Genomic DNA, 12,679 nt, shown 5'->3' on the forward strand with positions numbered 1-12,679 from the left:
GCCTTTGTGCAAGGAGGAGCAGGAGGAGCACTGCCAGAGCCCTGCAAAATGACCTCCAGCAGGCCACAAATGTGCATGTGTCTGCTCAAACGGTCAGAAACAGACTCCACGAGGGTGGTATGAGGGTCCGACGTCCACAGGTGGGGGTTGTGCTTACAGCCCAACACCGTGCAGGACATTTGGCATTTGCCAGAGAACACCAAGATTGGCAAATTCGCCACTGGCGCCCTGTGCTCTTCACAGATGAAAGCAGGTTCACACTGAGCACGTGACAGACGTAACAGAGTCTGGAGACGCCGTGGAGAACATTCTGCTGCCTGCAACATCCTCCAGCATGACCGGTTTGGCGGTGGGTCAGTCATGGTGTGGGGTGGCATTTCTTTGGGGGGCCGCACAGCCCTCCATGTGCTCGCCAGAGGTAGCCTGACTGCCATTAGGTACCGAGATGAGATCCTCAGACCCCTTGTGAGACCATATGCTGGTGCGGTTGGCCTTGGGTTCCTCCTAATGCAAGACAATAGTAGACCTCATGTGGCTGGAGTGTGTCAGCAGTTCCTGCAAGAGGAAGGCATTGATGCTATGGACTGGCCCGCCCGTTCCCCAGATCTGAATCCAATTGAGCACATCTGGGACGTCATGTCTCGCTCCATCCACCAACGCCACGTTGCACCACAGAATGTCCAGGAGTTGGCGGATGCTTTAGTCCAGGTCTGGGAGGAGATCCCTCAGGAGGCCATCCGCCACCTCATCAGGAGCATGCCCAGGCGTTGTAGGGAGGTCATACAGGCACGTGGAGGCCACACACACTACTGAGCCTCATTTTGACTTGTTTTAAGGACATTACATCAAAGTTGGATCAGCCTGTAGTGTGGTTTTCCACTTTATTTTGAGTGTGACTCCAAATCCAGACCTCCATGGGTTGATAAATTGGATTTCCATTGATTATTTTTGTGTGATTTTGTTGTCAGCACATTTAACTATGTAAAGAAAAAAGTGTTTAATAAGATTATTTCTTTCATTCAGATCTAGGATGTGTTGTTTAAGTGTTCCCTTTATTTTTTTGAGCAGTGTATAATAGTCTTAGCAAAAATGATTATATTTAGTTTACTATCTGTAGAAACTATGAGAAAAGAAAGGTGCAGAACTTTTGTGCAACATCCCAGTGTCACGTTCGTCGTAAAGATGGGACCAAGGCGCAGCGGGAATGTGTGAACTCATCTTCTTATTTATTGAGAAGAAAACGTGAACACCGAAAAACAAAATAACAAACAATGACGAAGACGCTAACAGTCCTGTAAGGCACAACACTATACCAGGAACAACTACCCACAAAAACCCATAGAAAAACACCCCTACTAAATAGGACCTTCAATTAGAGGCAACGAGGAACAGCTGCCTCCAATTGAAGGTCAACCCAATAAACTAAACATAGAAATAGAAAAACTAATACGAACATAGAAATATACTAACATAGAACATTAACCAAAAAACCCCGAAACACATAAAACAAACACCCCCTGCCACGTCCTGACCAAACTACAATAACAAATAACCCCTTACTGGTCAGGATGTGACACCCAGCACAGTTGAAAAATATTTGGCAATTAGAAATCAAAACTGGATGGTTTTCAGAGATAGATGGTAGTGGTAACTGACGAAAAAATATATATACAGTGCCTTGCGAAAGTATTCGGCCCCCTTGAACTTTTCGACCTTTTGCCACATTTCAGGCTTCAAACATAAAGATATAAAACTGTAATTTTTTGTGAAGAATCAACAACAAGTGGGACACAATCATGAAGTGGAACGAAATTTATTGGATATTTCAAACTTTTTTAACAAATAAAAAACTGAAAAATTGGCCGTGCAAAATTATTCAGCCCCCTTAAGTTAATACTTTGTAGCGCCACCTTTTGCTGCGATTACAGCTGTAAGTCGCTTGGGGTATGTCTCTATCAGTTTTGCACATCGAGAGACTGATATTTTTGCCCATTCCTCCTTGCAAAACAGCTCGAGCTCAGTGAGGTTAGATGGAGAGCGTTTGTGAACAGCAGTTTTCAGTTCTTTCCACAGATTCTCGATTGGATTCAGGTCTGGACTTTGACTTGGCCATTCTAACACCTGGATATGTTTATTTGTGAACCATTCCATTGTAGATTTTGCTTTATGTTTTGGATCATTGTCTTGTTGGAAGACAAATCTCCGTCCCAGTCTCAGGTCTTTTGCAGACTCCATCAGGTTTTCTTCCAGAATGGTCCTGTATTTGGCTCCATCCATCTTCCCATCAATTTTAACCATCTTCCCTGCCCCTGCTGAAAAAAAGCAGGCCCAAAGAATGATGCTGCCACCACCATGTTTGACAGTGGGGATGGTGTGTTCAGGGTGATGAGCTGTGTTGCTTTTACGCCAAACATAACGTTTTGCATTGTTGCCAAAAAGTTCGATTTTGGTTTCATCTGACCAGAGCACCTTCTTCCACATGTTTGGTGTTTCTCCCAGGTGGCTAGTGGCAAACTTTAAACGACACTTTTTATGGATATCTTTAAGAAATGGCTTTCTTCTTGCCACTCTTCCATAAAGGCCAGATTTGTGCAGTATACGACTGATTGTTGTCCTATGGACAGAGTCTCCCACCTCAGCTGTAGATCTCTGCAGTTCATCCAGAGTGATCATGGGACTCTTGGCTGCATCTCTGATCAGTCTTCTCCTTGTATGAGCTGAAAGTTTAGAGGGACGGCTGGGTCTTCGTAGATTTGCAGTGGTCTGATACTCCTTCCCTTTCAATATTATCGCTTGCACAGTGCTCCTTGGGATGTTTAAAGCTTGGGAAATCTTTTTGTATCCAAATCCGGCTTTAAACTTCTCCACAACAGTATCTCGGACCTGCCTGGTGTGTTCCTTGTTCTTCATGATGCTCTCTGCGCTTTAAACGGACCTCTGAGACTATCACAGAGCAGGTGCATTTATACGGAGACTTGATTACACACAGGTGGATTCTATTTATCATCATTAGTCATTTAGGTCAACATTGGATCATTCAGAGATCCTCACTGAACTTCTGGAGAGAGTTTGCTGCACTGCAAGTAAAGGGGCTGAATAATTTTGCACGGCCAATTTTTCAGTTTTTTATTTGTTAAAAAAGTTTGAAATATCCAATAAATTTCGTTACACTTCATAATTGTGTCCCACTTGTTGTTGATTCTTCACAAAAAATTACAGTTTTATATCTTTATGTTTGAAGCCTGAAATGTGGCAAAAGGTCGAAAAGTTCAAGGGGGCCGAATACTTTCGCAAGGCACTGTATATGCGGGAGATTGGAAAAAATCCAGAATCCAGATGTAGAAAAGAGGAAATAATATATTCCGGGAATCTTGAATTCCCACACATGTGCAGCTAGGCCCTACAGCTGTCTATTAGCATGTAGACAAGCTACAGCTTCTCCAGTCACCTGGGCAGACACAGACAGACAGCACACATCTCCACTTGTCAAAGAACATTTTTATCAATACCAGGAGCACTTGAAGTTTGTTTGCATTTTGTTTTTCTGACACTCTTAACAACTTCAGAAGTCAGAACACAGAAGTGTGTGATCAAAGAGTCTCACGGTTAGTTCTGAAAACACAGGAGTACTACGCACGGCTTTGATACTCCACATCAATATTTCAATTCAACAATCGCTTGACATGCACCCCTACTCACAGAAGCGAAATACGAGAAAGAAGGAGTAAAGAGAGAGAGAGATCTAGGGAAGGTGGAAGGGGGGCTGCATGGAGAAACTATAAGAGAGAGATGGATTGAAGGAATCGTTAACATGTCTTTTCCTTTCAACGTCATTTTGAACAAAGTCAAATTATTTGCTTTATAGCTGTTATTTAGTGATTTTTGACCACATTTCCTCTTCACATTAACAACATGGAACTATCGAAAATATGAATAAGGTCCAAGCTGCCTAAATGTCACTTTCATGCCACTATCATTTCATAATACATAGGCTCACTCAGGGAGAAGATATGATCACTTTGTATGGAATATTTTTTTTCGTGACAACTCAAATTGCTACAAAGAACATGTTGATTATTCCTACTGCTATTGTACAAGGCCTAGGAGTATTGGCTTACTGTGAACCGTAGGCATACTTTTATGTTAAGTCATCTCAACAATACAACATTTAAAATGTATGATAACTAATTTACTGTGAAATAACTAAACTGTTTATTCATAGGATTTGCGGTGTAAACTCCCTAAAATGACTAATTCCCCACAATGCAATAGCTGTCTATTGTCACATTATACCACAGAATAATATGAATAATAGAAACATCTAGGGAACAATGGGACTGATCAATCAAAAAGCAGCTCTTCACACAATCACACACGCGCACACACAATCACACACACACACAGGTAAATAAATGGTTCAAACACTTGACAATGTGATTTCACAGGCATCAAGCTAATGTGGGCATTGTATTGTGCTGAGGCTTGGACCCCTGGCAGTTTATCTTACAGTGTTGTAAGAGTGACAGCGGAAAATGTGAGCATGTGTCGCATTGACAATGGCGTCTTAGCTAATGTACTCTTATGGGATTGACTGTTCTCTCATATCAGGGTGTCCCCAAACTCTATCTGGGCTACAGATAGTATCCTTGCTGCATACTCATGTCTACAACGAGGCCACATGAATGAAGATGGTGCCACAACAGTAAGATGAAATGGGAGAATGGAGAAATACTCTACACAGGACTGCCTGTGACTGGGTTGTCTGTTGGGATCTTGTTAAATTGTTTAGTCAGGGGACTGAAGAGTAGAGAATTGGTGCCAGTGGCATGTGTCCAATCTAAATCAGAATGCACAAAGAAAAATCATAGCCTAAACACAAAGACAGAGTCTCCAACTCCTACAGCAGAGTATCTCCCTGGAAGAGCAGTAGATGTATTTGTAAACGTACGCCCTGCACACACTACACCTCTGATGCCACTATCTGTTAGCCCCCTCAGACACAGTCTACAGCTCAGCCCCTGTAATGTCGCCGCCATGCCAGGGATCAACCCGCTGTGTGTTTGTGTACGGTGAACCTAGCACAGCTTTGAGGAGGCAGGTTGAGAAATGACAGAGAGAGACTTTCATCTAATCTGTGCGCCGTAATTTGAACCTCAGTAAGTTTAATTGATGACTACTGATCAAATGCGCACCTTTGAAAATAAAAATATTTTGGGGGATTTTTTTTTTCTCTTTCCGTAAAATGAATTATTAATGCTACTGATGAGGGTTTGAAGACTATGGTGGAGTCTGAGTATAAGGATGGATCAGTTTGGGAGGGTTTTGATCTTAATTAAAAGTAATAGGACAAGAACAGAAAATGCCCCAAATGTGAGTGGTAGTAGACAAAGTGAGTGGTAGTAGACAAAGTGAGTGGTAGTAGACAAAGTGAGTGGTAGTAGACAAAGTGAGTGGTAGTAGACAAAGTGAGTGGTAGTAGACAAAGTGAGTGGTAGTAGACAAAGTCGATTATGATAAAACTGATTATAACTGATTAATAAATCCCAAAATGTATTTAATTGTCCTGTCACAATAACTAGTGTAAACAACTTTTTCAATTTTAAACTATTATGTTATGAAAATGATCTACGCAATGAGGTATAAAACTTACACATAGAAAATGATTCAACAGAGTGTCTAGCGTATAGATTCAGCATTCATATTACTTCCCCATAGTAATTCTTAATAAGAATTTCTTATAGCTCCAGTAGTACAGGAGAGGGGAATAACAGTAAGATACCCACCTATCCTGTGTTGCATCATGTACTCCATCCCCCTGAGGTCTAACCTGAGCCTCAGTGTCACTCACAGAAAGTGGTAGTGACAGTCTCTCTCCTCACTGTCAATGTTACGCTGCTCTGTGTATCCGACTAACTAACTTCCATTCCCTCGTTCTCTCATTCCCACAGCTGAACTGAGATGAACAGATCTGATGAAAGAATAAACAACATGGCCTGGTAACAAACATGCCCCATAACCATGACACTTCCTCCTTCCTAAGTAGGTTACCATGGGTAAACCAATTTACAACTCCTCTCTGATCTCAGACCTGAAGAACTGTAATATTCTATGTTTCTCTGAGTCTTGGCTGAACAAGAACATGGATAATATATATCTTGCGGGTTTCCCCATTCTTCGTCTAGACCGGACGGCAGCCTCGGGTAAGCTCAAGGGGGAGGAGTATGTCTCTTTGTTAACATTAGAGATTGCGCACCAGCTGCTGTTAACTAGTTCTCGAGTTTTTCCCTACTGAGTTAGAATACCTCAAGCTGCAGACTATACTATTTACCAAGACAGTTTTCATCTGAATTTTTCATAGCTGTCTATTTACCACCCCAAACCGATGCTGGCACTAAGACCGCACTCAAGGAGCTCTATAGGGCCATACTCACACAATAAAATGCTCATCTAGAGGCGGTGCTTCTCTTGACCAGTGATTTTAATGCAGGACAACTTAAATCAATTAAAAAAATGTTTTACCAGCATATCACCTGTGCAACTAGAGGCGACAAAACTCTTGATCACCTTTACTCCACACACAGAAACGCATACAAGGCTCTCCCTCCCTTTGGCAAATCTGACCATTACACTATCCTACCGATTCCTGCTTACAAGCAAAAACTCAAACAACAAGTACCAGTGATGTGCCCAAAACGGAAGTGGTTCGATGAAGTGGATGCTAAGCTACAGGACTGTTTTGCTAGCACAGACTGGAAGATTTTCCGGGATTCATCCCATAACATTGAGGAGTTTTCCACAACAATAACAAGATTCCTTAATAAGTGCATCGACGACATCGTCCCCACATTGACTGTACATATCCCAACCAGAAGCCATGGATTACAGGCAACATCCGCACTGAACTAAAGGCTAGAGCTGCCGCTTTCAAGGAGCGGGACACTAATCTGGAAGCATATAAGAAATAAGAAACCTCTTACAAGGCATCAAACAGACAAAGCGTAAATAGAGGACTAAGATCAAATCCTACTATGCCGACTCTGACGCTCATTTTTGGGGCAACTCCCGGGGAGTTTCCGAATATGACAGATTACAAAAGGGAACCCCCAGCCGGGAGCTGCCCAGTGACAGGACCAGAAGAGCTAAGTGACTTCTATGCTTGCTTCGAGGCAAGCAACACTGAACCATGCATGAGAACACCAGCTGTTCCGGACAACTGTGTGATCTCGCTTTCCATGTGAGTAGGACCTTTAAACAGGTTAACATTCACAAGGCCGTGGGCCAGATAGGCTACCAGGATGCGTACTTAAAACATGCGCTGATCAGCTGGCAAATGTCTTCACTGACATTTTCAACCTCTCCCTGACCCTGAATGTAATACCTACAGTACATGTTTAAAGCAGACCACTATAGTCCCTGTGCCCAAGAATGCCAAGGTAACCTGTCTAAATGACTATCAACCCATAGCACTCACATCTATAGCCATGAAATGCATTGAAAGGCTGATCATGGCTCACATCAACACCATCATCCCAGACACCCTGGACCAACTCCAATTTGGTCTTAGTGCCAGCATCAGTTTGGGGTGGTAAATAGACAGCTACGAAAAATTCAAATGAAAACTCTCTTGATAAATAGAGCTTGAGAGGTTCTGCAGAGAAGAATGGGAGAAACTCCCAAATACAGGTGTGCCAAGCTTGTAGCGTCATACCTGGCAGTGTGGTTCCAGGATCACAAACTTTCACTCAACGTCATCAAGACAAAAGGAGCTGATAGTGGACTACAGGAAACGTCGATGGGGCTGTAGTGAAGTGGGTCGAGCGCTTAAAGTTCCTTGGTGTCGATATCACTAAGGAATTAACATGGTTCACACACACACCAACACAGTCGTGAAGAAGGCACGACAACGCCTCTTCCCCTTCAGGAGGCTGAAAACATTTGTTATAGGCCCTCAGATCCTCAAAAGTTTCTCCAGCTGAGAGCATCCATTGAGAGCATCTTGACTGGCTGCACCAACACTTGGTATGGCAACTGCTTGGCATCCGACGACAAGGCACTACAGTGGTGGGTAGTGCATTCAGCCCAATACATCACTGGTGCAGAGCTCTCTGGCATCCAGCACCTCTATACCATGCGGTGTCAGAGGAAGGCCCTAAAATTTTTCAGACTCCAGCCACCCAAGTCATAGACTGCTCTCTCTGCTACCACATGGCAAGTGGTACCGATGCACCAAGTCTGGAACCAACAGGACACTGAACAGCTTCTACCCCCAAGCCAAAAGACTGCTAAGTAGTTAAACAGTTCACCAAATAGCTACCCAGACTATGTGCATTGACCACTCATTGCACCAACTTTTTTGACTCATAACATACGCTGCTGCTACTGTTTATTATCTACCCTGTTTTTACCCCAACCTGTATGTATATAAATGGCCAAAAGTATGTGGACAACTATGGATTCAAATTAGTGGATTCAGTTATTTCAGCCACACCCGCTGCTGACAGGTGTATAAAATCGAGCACACAGCCATGCAATCGCAATAGACAAACATTGGCAGTAGAATGGCCCGTACTGAAGAGCTCAGTGACTTTCAACATGGCACTGTCATAGGATGTCACCTTTCCAACAAGTCAGTTCATCAAGTTGCTGCCTTGCTAGAGCTGCCCCGGTCAACTGTAAGTGCTGTTAATGTGAAGTTGAAACGTCTACAAGCAACAACGGCTCAGCCGCAAAGTGGTAGGCCACACAAGCTCACAGAACGGGACGAGTGCTGAACCGCGTGGTTGCAACACTCACTACCAAGTTCCAAACTAACTCTGGAAGCAACGTCAGCACAAGAACCGTTCATTGTGAGCTTCATAAAATTTGTTTCCATGGCCGAGCTGCCGCATACAAGTCTAACATTACCATGCACAATGCCAAGCGTCGGCTGGAGTGGTGTAAAGCTTGCCGCAATTGGACTCTGGAGCAGTGGAAATGCGTTCTCTGGAGTGATGAATCGCGCTTCACCATCTGGCAGTCTGACGGACTAATCTGGTTTTGGTGGATGGCAGGAGAACGCTACCTGCTCCAATGCAAGGGCCAACTGTAAAGTTTGGTGGAGGAGGAATAATGGTTTAGGGCTGTTTTCATGGTTCGGGCTAGGCCCCTTAGTTCCAGTGAAGGGAAATCTTAATGTTACAATATACAATGACATGTGTGGAAGAACTTGACGTGTGGAAGAACTTGACTGGCCTGCACAGAGCCCTGACCTCAACCCCATTGAACACCTTTTGTATGAATTAGAACGACGACTGCGAGCCAGGCCTAATCACCCAACATCAGTGCCCGACCTCACTTGCGCTCTTGTGGCTGAATGGATGCAAGTCCCTGCAGCAATGTTCCAACATCTAGTGGAAAGCCTTCCCAGAAGAGTGGAGCCTTTTATAGCAGCAAAGGGGAGACCAACTCCATATTAATGCCCATGATTTTGGAATGAGATGTTCGACGAGCAGGTGTCCACATACTTTTGGCTATGTAGTGTATTATCTATCTCAATTACCTCGTACCCCTGCACATCGACTCGGTACTGGTACCCTGTGTATATAGCCACGTTATTGTTGGGAAGGGCCCCTAAGTAAACATTTCACTGTTAGTCTACACCTGTTGCTAATGAAGAATGTGACGAATCAAATATTATTTGATTTGAGTACTTCAGCCTAAACAAGGTGAGGAAGAACTTTGGAAAGTTTATGATCTTGATAGGTCAAGATGGACAATATTGTAGGACATTTTATTTGATACAAATTAAGACCAGGGCTACAATTATTACCCTCATACACATGTGTTGCCGTTAAAACACAAGACAAATGATAGGGAGTCAGTCTATGGATGTTGCATAACTAACTGTAAAGCATGGACTCCTTCCTGTAAAGCAGGGACTCCAAAAGCAGATGTTGCATTTTAAAGCAGTTGTGAGCAAGGAGACAGGTTATGATTTATGTTAAAATGATGTGGCTTCAAAGCGCCGAACGAGGCTTCTAAACAAACTAACTAGTCAAGAGCTATTCACCCAGGACCATGCAAGAGCCCGGGTGCATACAGATCTGAGGCTCGTGGCTGCCACTTGCAATATCGCTCGTCAGAGTGCCCCGCTGAGGGAGCAGCAGTATAGAGAGGCTAGCGCTGAGCAACGGTAGGCAGCAGAGAAGGGAACTGTGAAGAAATGTCAAACGCAACTGCAACACCTGTGCAGCAGAAATTATAAACCCCCTCTGGAATCGTCAACTTGATTGGAGGGGTTGTGGAGGAGGAGCATAGGAGAAGGGGTAGGCACCATCTTGAGACTGGACACCTTTTCTGTGGATGGCACCATTATTTGGGAGGAGATCGAAGAGTCAGTAAAGAGAAACACAAGGCTTGTGTCATCAATCAACATACTGATGCAATTTCAGTAAACATATTATGGCATTAAATAAAGCTGGGTTACTTGGTGGGAGCAGGAAGAGGAGATAGGATCTTAGTTAAATGTGTTTCTCTGTTGTCTTCGAAATGAGTCACATAAATGTGTTAAAGGTGTGCCATAATAATTCTGTATTTATTTAACTAGGCAAGTCAGTTAAGAACAAATTATTATTTGTAATGATGGCCTAGGAACAGTGGGTTAACTACCTTGTTCAGGGGCAGAACAACAGATTTTTACCTTGTCAGCTAACCACTAGGCTATCTGCCGCCCCCTACAGACCATCTGATCCCAAACTGGACTGTCACAATCAGTTTCATACTAATCTCTTATGGATCTCTGACAGAATGTGACTGAGACTTAACAGCACATCTGTTTCCTTGTAAAATAGATTCCTACCTCAAATGGGAAAAGGAGAAAACTGTATGACAATGTAATGGATCAATATACTACAGATTTGTAAGGAAATTCTGCATTGAAAAAAGTTATGTTTTGAAATCTAACAAAAACAAAGCTAAGGCAGGGTGAACATGAATTATATTTCTCTACAGAAGTGTGGAGGGAGCTTATGTTTCATACCAGCTTTACAGTACAGATGTATTTTTCCCCATCTTGAAATGACCTACTGTATATATCAAACGACTATGTTATTATTGTTACGGACTACTCCCATAAGTTATTTTTCCTTCTGTTTTCTTCCATTTGATGCAACCTACATTGGGACAGGGAGAAACGAATAGCTACATTTTTAATTAACTTCATAACATCTGCACTTGTGCTGCCTATGAGAGAGGCAGCGCGCTTTCCTTTTAACTTATTCCAGCACATTTGCACACCAAGGTAAATCTTGATGTTGGCAGTCTTATAGAAAGGAGGAAGAGAGAGGGAGAGAGAGAGAGAGAAAAAAATTCTAAAATGGAAATGAACCCTCACTTGTGCGTAGATCAAAGAAGCCAAATTAAACTTTTTGCCATTGCTTGATATTGAAAAAAGAAGGAGGAAAATGTAGGGGATGAATCCGTTTGAGTTAAAAGGGTTCTCTGGTTGTTTCATGAGGGTCCCTTTCTATTCTTATGGCGTATTAATTCAGAATTGATCCATGATCTATCTGTTAGTTTCATGTTTGAATGCATGACTACTTAGTGGCGATTAAGCATGTGAATCTTGGTGGGGCAAAAAGTGGAATGAATGCCAGAAAAGCCACTACAAAACACTAAACAATACATTAATTGCACTATAACGATGACAAACGGTGCCCACAAACTATTAGGGCTTACATAAAGCTGTCCCAACAGCAGTCCCAACATCTTACCACTGCTACACCTGGCTATCAGCGGAGCCTTGTCTGGCAAAAAACAGTTCATTCAGCCTCATTTACGGCCTTTTCAAAATACACAGCTGATATGGCTGACTTGCTTAAACAAATATGGTTTCTACTGACAATTGAGATGTATAAACAATGTCATAAGGGGATGACACGTGGATAAGAGGCAATCCGTAATTTCGATTAAGACATTAATGAGTGAGCTAGGACGGATGTAGTCAATATAACTATTTGATTAGCATTTTTGAAATGTACAGCGACAGAATTTAGAACATGGGCCGTTCTTACAGAAACAATCCATATAGTTATTAACCCAGCACACCCATTCTAACTTTCAAAGTGGCTAGTGCACATAGAGCTCTCTTTCCTCATTCCAACTGCTACAGCTCAGTTGACTCATGTAGGAACACATCCAGGTGCTCAAATGGTCCTAGAGTCTCAGAAAGCCCTGTGAAAAAGGAGCAGTGTTAACAACCCTACTCAGAGGAGACACCTGCATAGCCGGCTGCTATACTACAGGAAGGAGACACCTGCACGGCCAGCTGCTGTACTACAGGAAGGAGACACCTGCACGGCCGGCTGCTATACTACAGGGAGGAGACACCTGCACGGCCGGCTGCTATACTACAGGGAGGAGACACCTGCACGGCCGGCTGCTATACTACAGGAAGGAGACACCTGCACGGCCGGCTGCTATACTACAGGAAGGAGACACCTGCACGGCCGGCTGCTATACTACAGGAAGGAGGCACCTGCACGGCCGGCTGCTATACTACAGGAAGGAGACACCTGCACGGCCGGCTGCTATACTACAGGACGGAGGCACCTGCACGGCCAGCTGCTATACTACAGGAAGGAGACACCTGCACGGCCAGCTGCTATACTACAGGAAGGAGGCACCTGCACGGCCGGCTGCT

This window comes from Salmo salar, chromosome ssa15, assembly GCF_905237065.1.
Source record: "Salmo salar chromosome ssa15, Ssal_v3.1, whole genome shotgun sequence".
NCBI lineage: Eukaryota > Metazoa > Chordata > Actinopteri > Salmoniformes > Salmonidae > Salmo > Salmo salar.